This window comes from Varanus komodoensis, unplaced genomic scaffold (genome assembly GCF_004798865.1).
Source record: "Varanus komodoensis strain SLA01 unplaced genomic scaffold, ASM479886v1 scaffold49, whole genome shotgun sequence".
Classification (NCBI taxonomy): domain Eukaryota; kingdom Metazoa; phylum Chordata; class Lepidosauria; order Squamata; family Varanidae; genus Varanus; species Varanus komodoensis.
The window spans coordinates 6712376-6725969 of record NW_025336072.1 but is presented as its reverse complement, the minus strand read 5'-3'; the positions used below and the strand labels follow the sequence as shown (position 1 = coordinate 6725969).

Here is a 13594-nt window from a genome sequence, read left to right as displayed (position 1 = left end):
GGACAGCTGTCACCTATTTAAACACCATTGCCAAGAATGGCAAAGATTTTTTCCACTCTTTGCATGTGGCTCTCTGACTGGTTCCTTGTGTCTGTGATGGGGTTAGTGCCCTGGCTCAGTCCATCCTGGTACAGTGACTCCTAGTGCAGTCTATGGATTGTCAGGGAGGCGTGTGGGAATTGATTCAGATTTGCACAACACAACAACAACTCATCATGACTTCTCACCCACAGTGGGTTGTGGATTCATGCAAACTCAATCAGTGTGATTCAGTTTTCTGAGAACAAGTGCAAATAATTTCTGCTATCAGGAAAGGATGGATGTGAATGTAGACCCATAATATGAACCTGCAACATGAACTTACATAATGTTGAAGGTTGGAAAGATATCTATCTCAGTTGGTCTTATCTTAGCTCTGGTGAAAGTTATCAGGTGGGATTATGTGTCTTAATAATCATGCACTGGTAGAAACATTACAACTGGGTATTGTATCAACAGGACTTATTGGAAAAGACTTTTCTTCTAGTTGCTTGAAAAGCTATGTTATACAATATAGGATACTGTTTGTTTATTACATTTGTCTTTTCCATTGAGCTAAATGTTCCATAAACTTCCCAGGTAGTCTTCCATCCAGCACTGAGCAGACCCAGACATGCATAGTTTCAGTAGGGTCTTTTATCATAGACCTCAGACCATGCACATCTTTATTATTCTCTCTTGCAATATGATCTGGATAAGTAAGAAATTGAGATGAGGGTTAAATACATACTTCCTGCAGCTGTCATTGAATGATCACTGCACTCACCACCTCGTGAATATCTTAGATGAGATGAAGATCAGGATCAGATGCTGGCAGAGCTCTTCATTGAAACAAACCTGAAGAAGTCCCTTTGCATAATAATTTAATTGATATGTAGAAGTAAATATTTTTAATGCTCTTCATTTTGGGTATGATTGCTCTCTCTTCACCCTCTGCATATTGCTCAGTTTCAGAGTCTCCAGATCTGTGACCTGGAAATCCTGATCTGCACACTTAAGGTTCTTATTTACTGGGAGTATTTCCTTTCCCAAAGGTTTATTAAGCACTGGCCTCAGACAGTAGACGTGCCCTCTTTTCTGAGGCAATCTGGATGAGTGTTGTGAGTCTCGAGTTGCGTTTTTCTTGTTTGGCCTTGAAACCTGTTGAGGGAAAATCATATTGCACCCTTTTGCTGAAACAAACAGCATCTTGGCTGGGGGCTGCTGGAAGGATCATAGTATCCCTGGAAGCAGTTTATAATCAATTTTGGTATATAGCCTCGCTTCAGCTGAATTGAGGCAAACGTAGCATGGCTTGTAGAATGGCACTGGAAAAAATCTGGATAAACAAAATATTTCAACATGTCACCACATCTTATTTTTAAAACAAACATTTTTATTAGTTTTAGAATGCATAAAAAAATAAAATATTGCATGCGGCTCAGTTTTTCTTGAACTTGATTAATCTTAATATAGACTATGCAAATAATTTTATATGTATATGGAATAAATGAATGAGTTGATCACTAAAAATGTGTGGAGGTATTTTTTTAACCCTGTGCCTGTGTACTGGCATCTGAATGATCTCTGCACACTAATGCTTCTACGACAAACATTCAGCTATTCCATTTGCTATATCCTCCTATCATTTATTAAAGCCTTTGGGCTGATTATTTGTAGAAGTCAATGGGTTAAGCTGCTTAACCATGTAAAATTGCAGTCTTTATCTCTTTTTTTTCCCTTTGACTTTTTTGTTAATGGCATTGGATTCGACCAGTCTTTAAGCATACACACATTTCAAATTACTATTCCTATTTCCATTTGTAGTTTTGTAGTGACTCGAATGTCAGAGAGAAGTGGGTTTAAATGTCCAACTCAGCTGCAATTGACTTTGGGTCAAAACTCACTGGATAAGATGAGGGGAACAAAGAACCATGTATGCTGTCTTGAGCTCCTTGAAAGAAAGGTAGAATATGAATGCAATTAATAAATTACGACAACCCTATCTCCAATTTGGCATCTGTTCAAAAAGCATTTTCTTTCTCTTAGGCTCTGTCCTAGGTTTGAATTGAAATGGTTGCTTATGATATTTTATCTGCTATCTTCTTTTTGCCCAACTATCATATCTATGGGACAACATCTTGTAAAAAATCCTTGCTAATTATTGGCAGTGGTGTTGCTTCCCCAAATTTTCATTTTTAGGTTGTCACTTCCAAGCAACAACTTTAAAAGGGGAAGTTCAAAGGACAAAATGCAGACTTGGCTATGTAGTCATAGTGACCCTTCAGAGAAAATATCAGAATTGCTGGGTTTTACTGAACTCTACATGCAGCATTTCTCTGTGCCCTGAAATACAGATTCATTTATTTTTTTGAAATTAGAAGTGTAGAATTAGAACTGCCTGTGTAGAAGTGTAAATGTGATACTAGGATTGTTTTTTTCTTTTTTACTGAATGCTCATCACATGAATACAGCAGTATGATATTTTGGGAATTCTATGACAATCCCAGTATCTCTTCCTTGTATAGCTTCAACATGGATAATATAAATGGCATCTTCCATATCATTCCTTCAAATCTGTAATCCATATAGTCACTACTTCACCTTTAATCACATACTGGGCTGGTTCTTATAAGATCTACATCTTTCACTGTGCTCTGAGAATGTCTTGACTGAGAGTATCTTAATTAGGTTGTCATGCCAGAGGAACTATAAGCATGACAACTTGAAGGACTAGAACAACTAGAACAACTTGAAGGAGCAGAAGTGCAGAACATGAATGTGATAAAACCTCTGCAGGTGCATGTGTCATTAGCAACTATTGATGCAGGATTGTTTCTTTTCACATTTTCTGTAATATAGTTCATTTGAATTTGAGCCATATTGAACAGTCTAATTTTCAGAATTATATTTAAAATGATAACCAGGGTAGCTTCACAATATTTCCATGCAGCTTGAAACTCATATTTCTCACCATCCTTTTTACCATTTGTACAGTCCTGCATAATTATTTTCTCTCCTGGTTTTATTTGAAGTACTTTTCAGATTCAGGCATTGTCACTTAGCCAAGTTACACAAATCTTTAAATCCTTCCTTATAACAGAATTCTTCTAGTAACTTTCACCAGTTTTTTTTTTTACAACTGTTACATTTCCTTGAGACTGTACCAAAATAGTTGCCAGTTTTCTTTGCTAATACCATAGGACCCATAATATTTTGTGAGGTTATATGTTTAAACTTTGTCTTTCTGAAGGATTCTCTTACCTGCATTCCACTGATAGCTAGTCCCACAGCCTCTCTTACTGCCCATCTATTTTTTTTCCTCCTGGAGCGGGATTAAGATACAATGTTTAGCTTGGATTTGTCCTCTATTGCAAGACATCAGCTTACCTGCATTACTGCAGAACAGACAGCATACATGGCAATATCCTGGATTTGCCATTGAGTGTACACTCAAAGGAGAATTGCAACCAATTTAGTATATACAAGTGTTCCTGACTGATACATGTTTTCAAACCATACATTACATACTTAGGTATATTTCTTACATACTAGCATGCACATGGAAAGTATACTTTGTGAAATGACTCTTAAAGTTAGAATTACTATTCTTAAAAGGCACTCAATCTGTGTATAGGTAGGGAATGACAGACAATATTATTTAGAAATTAGATGCCAGTTCTTGAAAAAGAGTACAGTTCTCTGCCTTCCACTATGACAAAGAAATACAGGTGTGGGTAACTTCCAGCAGGTCTGAAAACCCCAACCCCTTGCCAAAATTGCTGCTGCTTTGCTCAAGAATGCAAAATTTGTGCAAGAAGATATGGGGGGTTGGGGTATGCTACCACACCACTGTGTTTTACAGGTAACTTCAGCAGTGTGGTAAGGGGCAAAAGAAGAGCCAGGAGAGCTGCTTTCAGCCCACAGAACATGTGTTGTCTACTCTATTGAAATAAAAGTAAAGGGGGCAGAAATTTTTGTCTTTGGAAGTACACTAAGCATGTATACCTTTCTTTTTCATCTCCTTCCTTCCCCCAGCCACTGAAGGAGAGAGACAATAAGCCATATGTATGGCCTGTAAGTCATTGTGTTCTGCCTTGGTCACTCTGTGTGTGTGTGTGTGTGGGGGGGGTGCTTTCCCTGCTTGCGGGGAAGCAGGTTTTGGCTTGTGTCTATGGATGAAAAAGAACATTTGAGGCTATTCTTGCAGATCTGGTATACACTTTTTGTATCCCTGTAGGTTTGAGGCACTAACCCACATTTGGAAAACTATTTTAAGTTTGCACATTTAATATAGTGGTTTTGAATGATGATAGTTAGAAGAAGTTGGCTATACATTGTATTGTGTCTGAAGAAATACTCACATATTCTTAATAATTTCTTTATTAAGAAATACAGATCCTCCATCTGTACTAATCCTTGTTTTCTTTCCCCTTCCTTTCTTGCATCTAGAAGTATATTGTTGTTACCTTACACTTATACCCTGCCTTTTTTCCTTTTGTGAGGAACCCAAGGCGGCTTACATAGTTCCATTTTATCCTAACAAAAACAGCCCTGTTTTTGGGCTTAGAGTCTGTGACTGACTGTGACAGATTGGGCTTAGAGTCTGTGACTGACTCAGTGTGCCCCAGGGGGACTAGAACCTTGGGTCTCTGGTCCAACACTGGCTTGTATCTGCCTTGTGCAGGTGGACTGTTAGAAGGAGGTAATATTTTTGAGAACAGTTTTAATAGATTTTTCTTTAGTATCCTTGATAGTATTTCAGAGAGGATCTGGTGCAAAAGCGCTAGAAACAGAAAAGGCATTAAAAGAAAAAGTTACGATGGGAGCATGTACTAAAATTACTTATAAAACTAGATTCAAGTCATTCCTCAGAGTCAGCAATAAACTTTATTTCTTCTAAACTTACAACTATAATTTTACATGATAATACATTGTTATTATTATTGCTTGATTAGATTAGTAAGTAGCCAAATAAAACTAATAATTTCACATATAAAATTCCTTTAACATAGACGATAAACCATGATTCAGCCCAGAGCATACCAGAAACCAAATTTGAGTTAAAGATAATTTTACCTTTTCTTTCTTCAGACCTTTCCTCCTCCATTTCCCTCCAATTTCCCCTTCTTTTCTTTTTCCTCCCTTCCTAATTTCAGAAAACAATGATATCCAAACATTCCATTTTTTTCTGTCAGTTGCAAATAAAATAAAAACTGATAAACTTTCCAATTGTAACTAAATTCATTCCTTCAATGACTTATAAAAAGAAATATCAGCTTAATCATTTTACTTACATTCTATATTTGTCCCACTTAATAGGTAGAATGTACATATTAAGCTTTCCATTTATCTTTTAAATATTGGACTGGTCACATAGTTGGTTAATTTTGCCATCACTGCATATTCAGCTAGAATGTTTTTCCAGTCTTTTCTGGTTGGATAGTCTTCTGTTTTCCATTTTGTTGCAATTGTATCTCTGTACTGTTATCATATATTTAAGCAATTCTACCATATTTCTTGGAAAGGTTTCTGGTAGAATATTCAATACCATATTCTTGGGATTCATTGGAAAGTTAATTTTCAAAATTGTCTATATCTCTGTATTTCTTGCCAAAACTTTTTGACCTTATTACACGTCCATCACATATAATAAGGTCCACACTTCTTTGCATTTTCAAGATTTTCCATTATAATTCTTGGTCCATCTTTTGGGGTAATGTACCAGCAAAATAATATTTTATACCAATTCTCTCTTAATGTTTGGCTAGCTGTATATTTTATTCCTTTTGTCCATAAAATTTCCCATTGATGGAAGGATAGTTCTTTTCCATAATTCTGCATCCAGCTTCTCATACATATTTTAACTTGTATCATATTGCAATAATATCTTGTAAATCCATCCTAGTAGATGATCTACAAAAGTGCAAAACTGCAATTTAAAACCCATTATTACTTAATTTATTCTATACCACATCGAAACATAGACATAGCGAGTCAGAAGGGGTCTCCTGGGCCATGTAGTCTGATCCCTGGTTCCAGCCAGCTCCACTGATGACATGCCTACCATGTGGACATCCAGCCTATCCTTGAACACCCTCACCAATGGGGCTTCAACCACCTCCTATGGGCTTCCATTCCATACCCTTGGGGTCCTAACTGTCAGGAGGTGCTTCCTGGCATCCAAATTGAACCAAAGCTGTCTGGGTGGTTTATACAGTTCATAAAATGATAAAAATACAATAAAATATCATAAAGCAGAACAAATAAACAGTTTTAAACAGCTAAAAACAGATGATAAATACAGACAATAACAAGGAATAATAAAAGAGGGATTCTGCAGAACATCTGGAGAATCCCCCTCAAGCCCCTGTGTGGCCAAATTGAGTCTTTAAGGTCTCTAAAAAGAGGGCTATCTTAGCCTCATACTGAAAAAATGACAGATTTGGTGCCAGGCACGGTACAGTGGGGGTGTTTTTCCATAAATAGGGGAGTGCCACCAGGAAAGCCTTTCTTACCACCCTCCAGAAAGGTTGAATGTAGTGACCAAGCAGATCACAGTTGGGTAAGGTGCTCTGAGAAGTATTGTGGTCTAATCTGTGTATACAGGGCAGTCAATGCAAGTGGGCCATAACTGGTTGTATAAGTTTGGACCTTCAGGTTTTGGTTATTAATATGGCTGCTGCATTCTGCACCACCTGTAGCTTCTGAACCATCTTCAAGGGCAGTCCCATGTAGAGTGCATTGCAGTAATTCAATTTAGAGTTTACCTGAGCATAGACCACTGAACCTAGCTATCCCTGTGCAGCTGAGTCACCAGCCAAAGCTGGTAGAAAGTGCTCCAAGCCACCAATGCCACCTGAGCCTCAAGTGACAAAGATGGATCAAAGAGCACTCATAAGCTATGAACCTGCTCCTTCAGCAGGAATGCAATCTCCTCTAAAACAGTTTGCCGCCTTCCAGTCGAAGGAACCACCTACCAACTGCATTTCAGTCTTGTCTGGATTGAGTTTCAATTTGTGAATCCTCATCCAGTTCATTGTCATAGCCAAACACCAGTTTAGCACATCCACAGCCTCACCTGTAGGCAAAGAAAAGGTGAAATAGAACTGTGTGTCATCAGTGTACTGATGGCAATGCACTGCAAAACTCTGGATAACCCCACTCAGCAGTTTCATGTAGATATTGAATAGCATGGGAGATGTAGAGACTTCTGGAAATCTCCATGCTGGAGAATCTATGGAGCTGAACAATATGCCCCAAGCACCACCTTCTGGAGATGGTCCTCCAAGTATGAGCAGAACCACTGTGATGGTCCCCACTCCCAGTTCAGACTGTCACTCAGTAGGATGCCATGTTTGATAGAATTGAAAACCACTGAAAGGTCCAGCAGTATCAGCAGGATCATGCTGCCCCTTCATTCTCCCAGCATAGTTTGATCATATAGGGCAGCCAGTGTTGTTCCTATGCCTATACCAGGGCTGAACTCTGATTGAAATGGATCCAGATAATCAGTCTCATCCAACAATGCCTGGAGTTGATTGGAAGAACCCTCTCAAGAACTTTGCCAGGAAAGGAATATTTGCTACTGGCTTAAAGTTGTTCAGATCTTCCTGGTCAAGGGAAGTGGTCTCTTTAAGGCAGCATGGGTCCACTCCCTCTCGCAAGGCATTAATGACCTTGGCCCAGCTGGTTATCCCTTTCTTGCTGGCTTTTATAAGCCAGACGGGGCAAGGATCCAGTACAGAGGTGGCTGCATGAATTTGTCCAAGCACCTTGTCTACATCCCTCAAGCTGTACTAACTGAAACTCATCCAATAAAACTGGAACAGGCTGCGTCCTGGATATCTCCACAGATTCAATTGCTATCACTCTGGCTAAAACAAGAGATTTTTTTCCTAGAAGTGCCTAGTGAGTAAATTACAGTGGACCTGACATGATTCCAAGGTGTCTCTGGGACCAGAATGTAATAATCCCTAGCCCTGAACAACCTTGAAAAACTCTGCTGGGCAGCAAAGGTATTGTTTCTTTACTACACTTACTGCCTCAAAATATACTCAATTGTAGGCACATACCAGGTTTCTTTTGCATTAACTGGAGTATTTATCCATCTGCACTCCTGTTAGTTGTTTCATTGCTCTCAGTTCCAGGTGTACCATGAAGTCATACAAGTGCTACAACAGGGAGGGCATTTACGGTAACATCTTAATTGAAAATTAGGATTCTAAAATGATTCACCACAAACTGATTAACTAAGTATAAGCTGTCACCATTCATTAAGTACCTGGCCAACCTATCATTCCATTTGCTAGCATTCACACAAAGAAGAAAAGGAGAAAACAGGGCTCTGTTATGTATGCCCCTTGACATTCCTCCACATATAGGCAAATACTATGCCTAATTTATTGGAACTATTCCTGAAATATCAAATATATGCCCACTTTCCATGAATATGAGATGTGATTCAGCAACCCTTGCATGCATGCTATATTATTTTTTACATGCAAAGAGCAACTTGATCTGGTGTATTTGGCATTTTTCAAAACCTGACAGAAATACTGCCAATAAAATACTGCAGTCTTTCTAAACCTTAAACCCAAACTTGCACTCTTATGTGCACCAGCACACTTCATATATATTTTAATTTTTAAGCAGATATGTTTAGCATTTGGCTTTAGAGTAATATTTAATTAGGGTTAAATCTAGAAATAGCACTGTTCCTTTTTTTCTTTTATGGCAAGAGGGATTCCTTTCTGCAATTAACAGTTTTTAAGATACTACTCCAACTGCATTGTTGCCAGGCAGTTTTCATTTTCTGCTGACCTTTGAAGACTTAAATGGCTCAGGACCAAGTCTACCCAAAAGAGTTTGCTTGGGGGATCTTCTTTAGGTACCATTTTCCACAATACTGAGAAGGGTGGGAACAAGCACAGACCCTTTTTGGTTCTGGCTTCACTTCTGTGGCATGCCCTTCTCAGGCAGATCCACCTGGCATCTTCATTGAATACATTTAGTTTAAGTAAGCATTTAATCTTAATTGTACTGGTTTTGCTTCAACCCTTTCAATGTTTTTAGCATTTTTAATGTTTAATATTGTTTGTTTTGTTACTTTGCAAGTGTTTCTGTTTGGTTTTATAGTTGTGTACTGTTTCAACTGTATTTGCCCTTGAAAGTTGGTGGCATACAACTCAAATAAGTTGAACCATTTGATGGGAAGTGGCTAAAAAAGTCGCATCTGAAAATTGTGCGAGGGGGCAAGAATTCTGGAGGAATTTCTCAGTGCTTATCTTACTGTAGCAAGATGGGCAAGGGTTGTGCATGCACTATTTATTTTACAGATTATTTTTTTTCTCCTGTGTTTTGTACCTCCCCAGTTTCTTGTGTTTCCCAGAGAGCTCTATAGCTGACTTAAACATGACTTCCTTCCTTGAGACTTTGTTATGCTGCTGCCTGTGGAATCCCTGACAGCTGAGGGAAAAAAGTCAAGTGTCTCTTGTCAGTTTCCAGAAAGTAGCTCTCCTTAGCATCTTGTATACTACAATTATGCATTTTCAATACAATCTCAGACCAACCTACTGCAAATTACAATTTTAGGCATGTGTAATAGTAATATAGTATAAAACAGAAAATAAATTGTTTCATAGTATTAAATTGAAGGAACATAGAACACATACTGAATAGTGGTTCATTTAACTCAGTATTCTTTACCAGGGTGAAATGATTTATATGAACAGTTTAAAGAAAAAGGACTTTGTTTATTCATTCATTCAACTTACATTCCACTGTACTAGTCTGAAGAATCTCTGAGCAGATTACAATATTAAATAAAATAGCAATAAAAACAACATACAATAAAATAAATAAATTAAAATATATTCTAGCTAAAAACAGTATGAATAATTGTTAAAATATCTGGAGAAGAGAACTGTTTTCGTGTGATACTGAAAAGAGTGTAAAGATGGCACCAGGTGAACTACTCCTGGAAGGCTATTCTGTAAAGGAGGTGCAGCCACTGAGAAGGCCCCTCTTTTATTTGCCATCCTCTTTACCTCTGTAAAGGATGGCTCTCTCAGAAGGGCCTCCTTACCAGATTATAAAAATAATTGAAAGCAAATACCTCATTATAGTTTTGCAATCTGTTAATCTATGACTCAAGTTTTATTTTTTCCACTGTTTAATTATTACATTGGTATCTGTCATCTCTTTCTTCCACTGAACACAGTTTACATATTTTCACTGTTTGATTTACATGTAGAATGTTTTTTTTAAATATTCCCGCATAGTGTCTTTCTCACAACCATCAACTGCAATGCTTTTTAAGATTAAGGTTGGGAATATAGCACCTTGTACACAGGACAGCTTTTGTTCTCTTATCTCTGGTACGGCTTCTTTTAGCTTCATTTATCACAAGTGGCACCCATGCAAAAACAAACAGACAAACAAAAATTAAATAGCTATGGCCAATAGCTTGAAGTAAACTCTGATAGCTGTAGGTTCCATTAGATTTTTTTAATCAGGTGAAAATAAAATATTCATGTTTGATACATCGGCATTTCATTAGCAGTCATAAAATCTATCAAAGCCCTTTCAAAAGACCTGCTAAAACAAAACAAAAAAAAATGCTTTTTTTTTTTAACAGTTGTGAACACAAAGTGCTTCTGAAAAGTGAAAAGAAGGAGATTGTAGATTTCTCTAGAGGACCTAGAGCCTGGGGCATAGTGTGGAAAAGGTAGAGGGGGACTGAGAACAAAATGTCAGGACTATGGGATATCTAGAAGGCACCGAGTTGCTCAAGCTGGCATGAGGGATGTAATCAGGCCAGAAGTATTGATTTCAGGTTAGAGATGAACTGTAAGGCTAGCATGCTTATATCCAAATTATTTGATGTTACACTAGCTATTATTTAAGAGAATTTTAATATTCCAATTATTTAAAAGTTTAATTGAAATTTTAACGAGATTCAAAATTTACCATCCAATTTAAAAAAAAAGTTTTCATTTTTAAACATTTTTGTCTACTCCACTGTCTGTTCAAAGTGGCTCTCCAGGCTTGCAGAAGGGACTCTCACGGTGCCCTACCACCATGCTCTACCACTGAGCTATTGCTTGTTACTATTGAATATTCAAGTGCTGATTATAACTTTTGCCATAATGTAGCATTCCATACATTACATCTTGTCCTCTGTCTAATAGGGCTATCCATAATTTTCAATGAAAAGAAAGCCATTTGTTCACACCAGAGGAAAGTGGTATGCGATGGCAGTGTTCTGGTCTTAGAAGGGACTGAATCTCCTGCATGTACAGGAGACCTGGACTGTGTCTCATAGATTTTTTTTAGTGGTTTCATAGGCCAAGAGGCTGACAGCAGGTGTAAACTGAAATATTTCTTTACTCTGACTCTTACAGTGATCCTAATGGATGATAAAGAATAGGCCTTTTGCCATTTGCTTTGTAGTGAAGGGCGCTTCAGACCTGTCAATCTCCTTTATAAATATTGGTCTATAGGAATCACATAGCCATATTGTGTCCATTTGTTATGTATATGAGTAATTTGTTAAGAAGGCATATATCTATCACAACTACTGTTTCTATATATGGCAATAGATTCATGTGTTTATGACATCTGATTTTTTGTGCATTATTGAATTTTATTTTCATAGATGGAAGTGAAATCATGAAGGAAATTTTAACATGTGAACTGGCCCTCAGCAGATGCCTAATATCAGGTATCACATTCCCATCATTGAGAGTCATTGGATCCAATATAAATTGCTTTCATCTCTGCAACTTGATCTGTCCGTAGCTGTCCCTATTTGCAGCTGCAGAGCATTTGTACGCAAATCCGGTGTCCTCCAAATGTTTTGGATTACAACACTCATAAACTCAAGCCAGAATGGCCAATGGTCAGGACAGTGGGACATCTAGAAGGCACCAAGTTGCCCAAGATGGCATCTATGACCCAGGGCAACTTCAGTAATGTTGTGGTTTGTTGTTGTTGTTGTTGTTAGTCGCGGAGTCATGTCCGACCCATTGCGACCCCATGGACCACATTCCTCCAGGCCTTCCTCCACCATCCCCCGGAGTCCACTTAAGCTCACACCAACTGCTTCAGTGACTCCATCTAGCCACCTCATCCTCTGCCATCCCCTTCTTCTTTTGCCATCTATTGTTCCCAGCATTAGACTCTTCTCCAGGGAGTCCTTCCTTCTCATTTGAGTTTCATCTTCAGGATCTGGCCTTCTAAAGTGCAGTCCGGGTTGATCTTCTCTAGGTCTGACCGGTTTGATTGCCTTGCGGTCCAAGGGACTCGCAGGAGTCTCCTCCAGCAGCACAATTCAAAGGCCTCAATCCTTTGGTGCTCAGCCTTTCTTGTGGTCCAGCTTTCACAGCCATACATTGCAACTAGGAAAACCATAGCCTTGACTATACGCACTTTTGATGGCAGGGTGATGGCAGACAGCTTTTTAGTATGCTGTCTAGATTTGCCATAGCTTTCCTCCCCAGGAGCAAGCGCCTCTTAATTTCTTGGCTGCAGTCCCCATCTGCGGTGATCTTGGAGCCCAGGAAAATAAAACCTGTCACTACCTCCATTTCTTCCCCATTTATTTGCCAGGAAGTGAGAGGACCAGATGCCATAATCTTAATTTTCTTAATGTTGAGTTTTAAGCCAACTTTTGCACTCTCCTCCTTCACCCGCATCAAGAGGCTCTTTAGTTCCTCTTCACTTTCTGCCATTAGAGTGGTATCATCTGCATATCTGAGGCTGTTGATATTTCTCCCAGCAATCTTAATTTCAACTGGTGATTCATCTAGCCCTGCCTTTCTCATGATGTGCTCTGCATATAAGTTAAATAGGCAGGGCGACAATATACAGTCTTGCCGAACTCCTTTCTCAATTTTTAACCAATCAGTGGTTCCGTGTCCAGTTCTCACTGTTGCTTCTTGACCCGCATATAGGTTTCTCAAGAGACAAATAAGATGGACAGGTATTTCCATCTGTTTAAGAACGTGCCACAATTTGTTGTGATCCACACAATCAAAGGCTTTAGCATAGTCAATGAAGCAGAAGTAGATGTTTTTCTGGAACTTCCTAGCTTTCTCCATGATCCAACCTATGTTGGCAATTTGATCTCTAGTTCCTCTCCCTCTTCGAAATCCTGCCTGTACTTCTGGTAGTTCTCGGTCCACATACTGCTGGAGCCTAGCTTGTAGGATTTTGAACATAACTTTGGTAGCATGTGAAATGAGTGCAATGGTGTGGTAGTTTGAACATTCTTTGGCATTGCCCTTCTTTGGGATTGGAATGTAAACTGACCTTTTCCAATCCTGTGGCCACTGTTGAGTTTTCCAAATTTGCTGGCATACTGAGTGTAGCACTTTTACTGCATTTTCTTTTAAGATTTTGAATAGCTCAGCTGGAATACTGTCCCCTCCACTAGCTTTGTTGTTGCTCAGACTTCCTAAGGCCCATTTGACTTCACATTGCAGGATGTCTGGCTCGAGGTCAGTGACCACCCCATCGTGGTTATTAGGAACATTAAGCTCTTTCTTGTATAGTTCTTCTGTGTAATCTTGCC

General features: G+C 38.7%; 1 protein-coding gene across 8 annotated transcripts in view; it reads left to right on the top strand.

Moving 5' to 3' along the window:
• The window catches only part of EBF3 (EBF transcription factor 3), a 216228-nt gene that overhangs the window by 53692 nt on the left and 148942 nt on the right, over nt 1–13594 (top strand). The gene's annotated exons all lie outside the window — the stretch shown is intronic.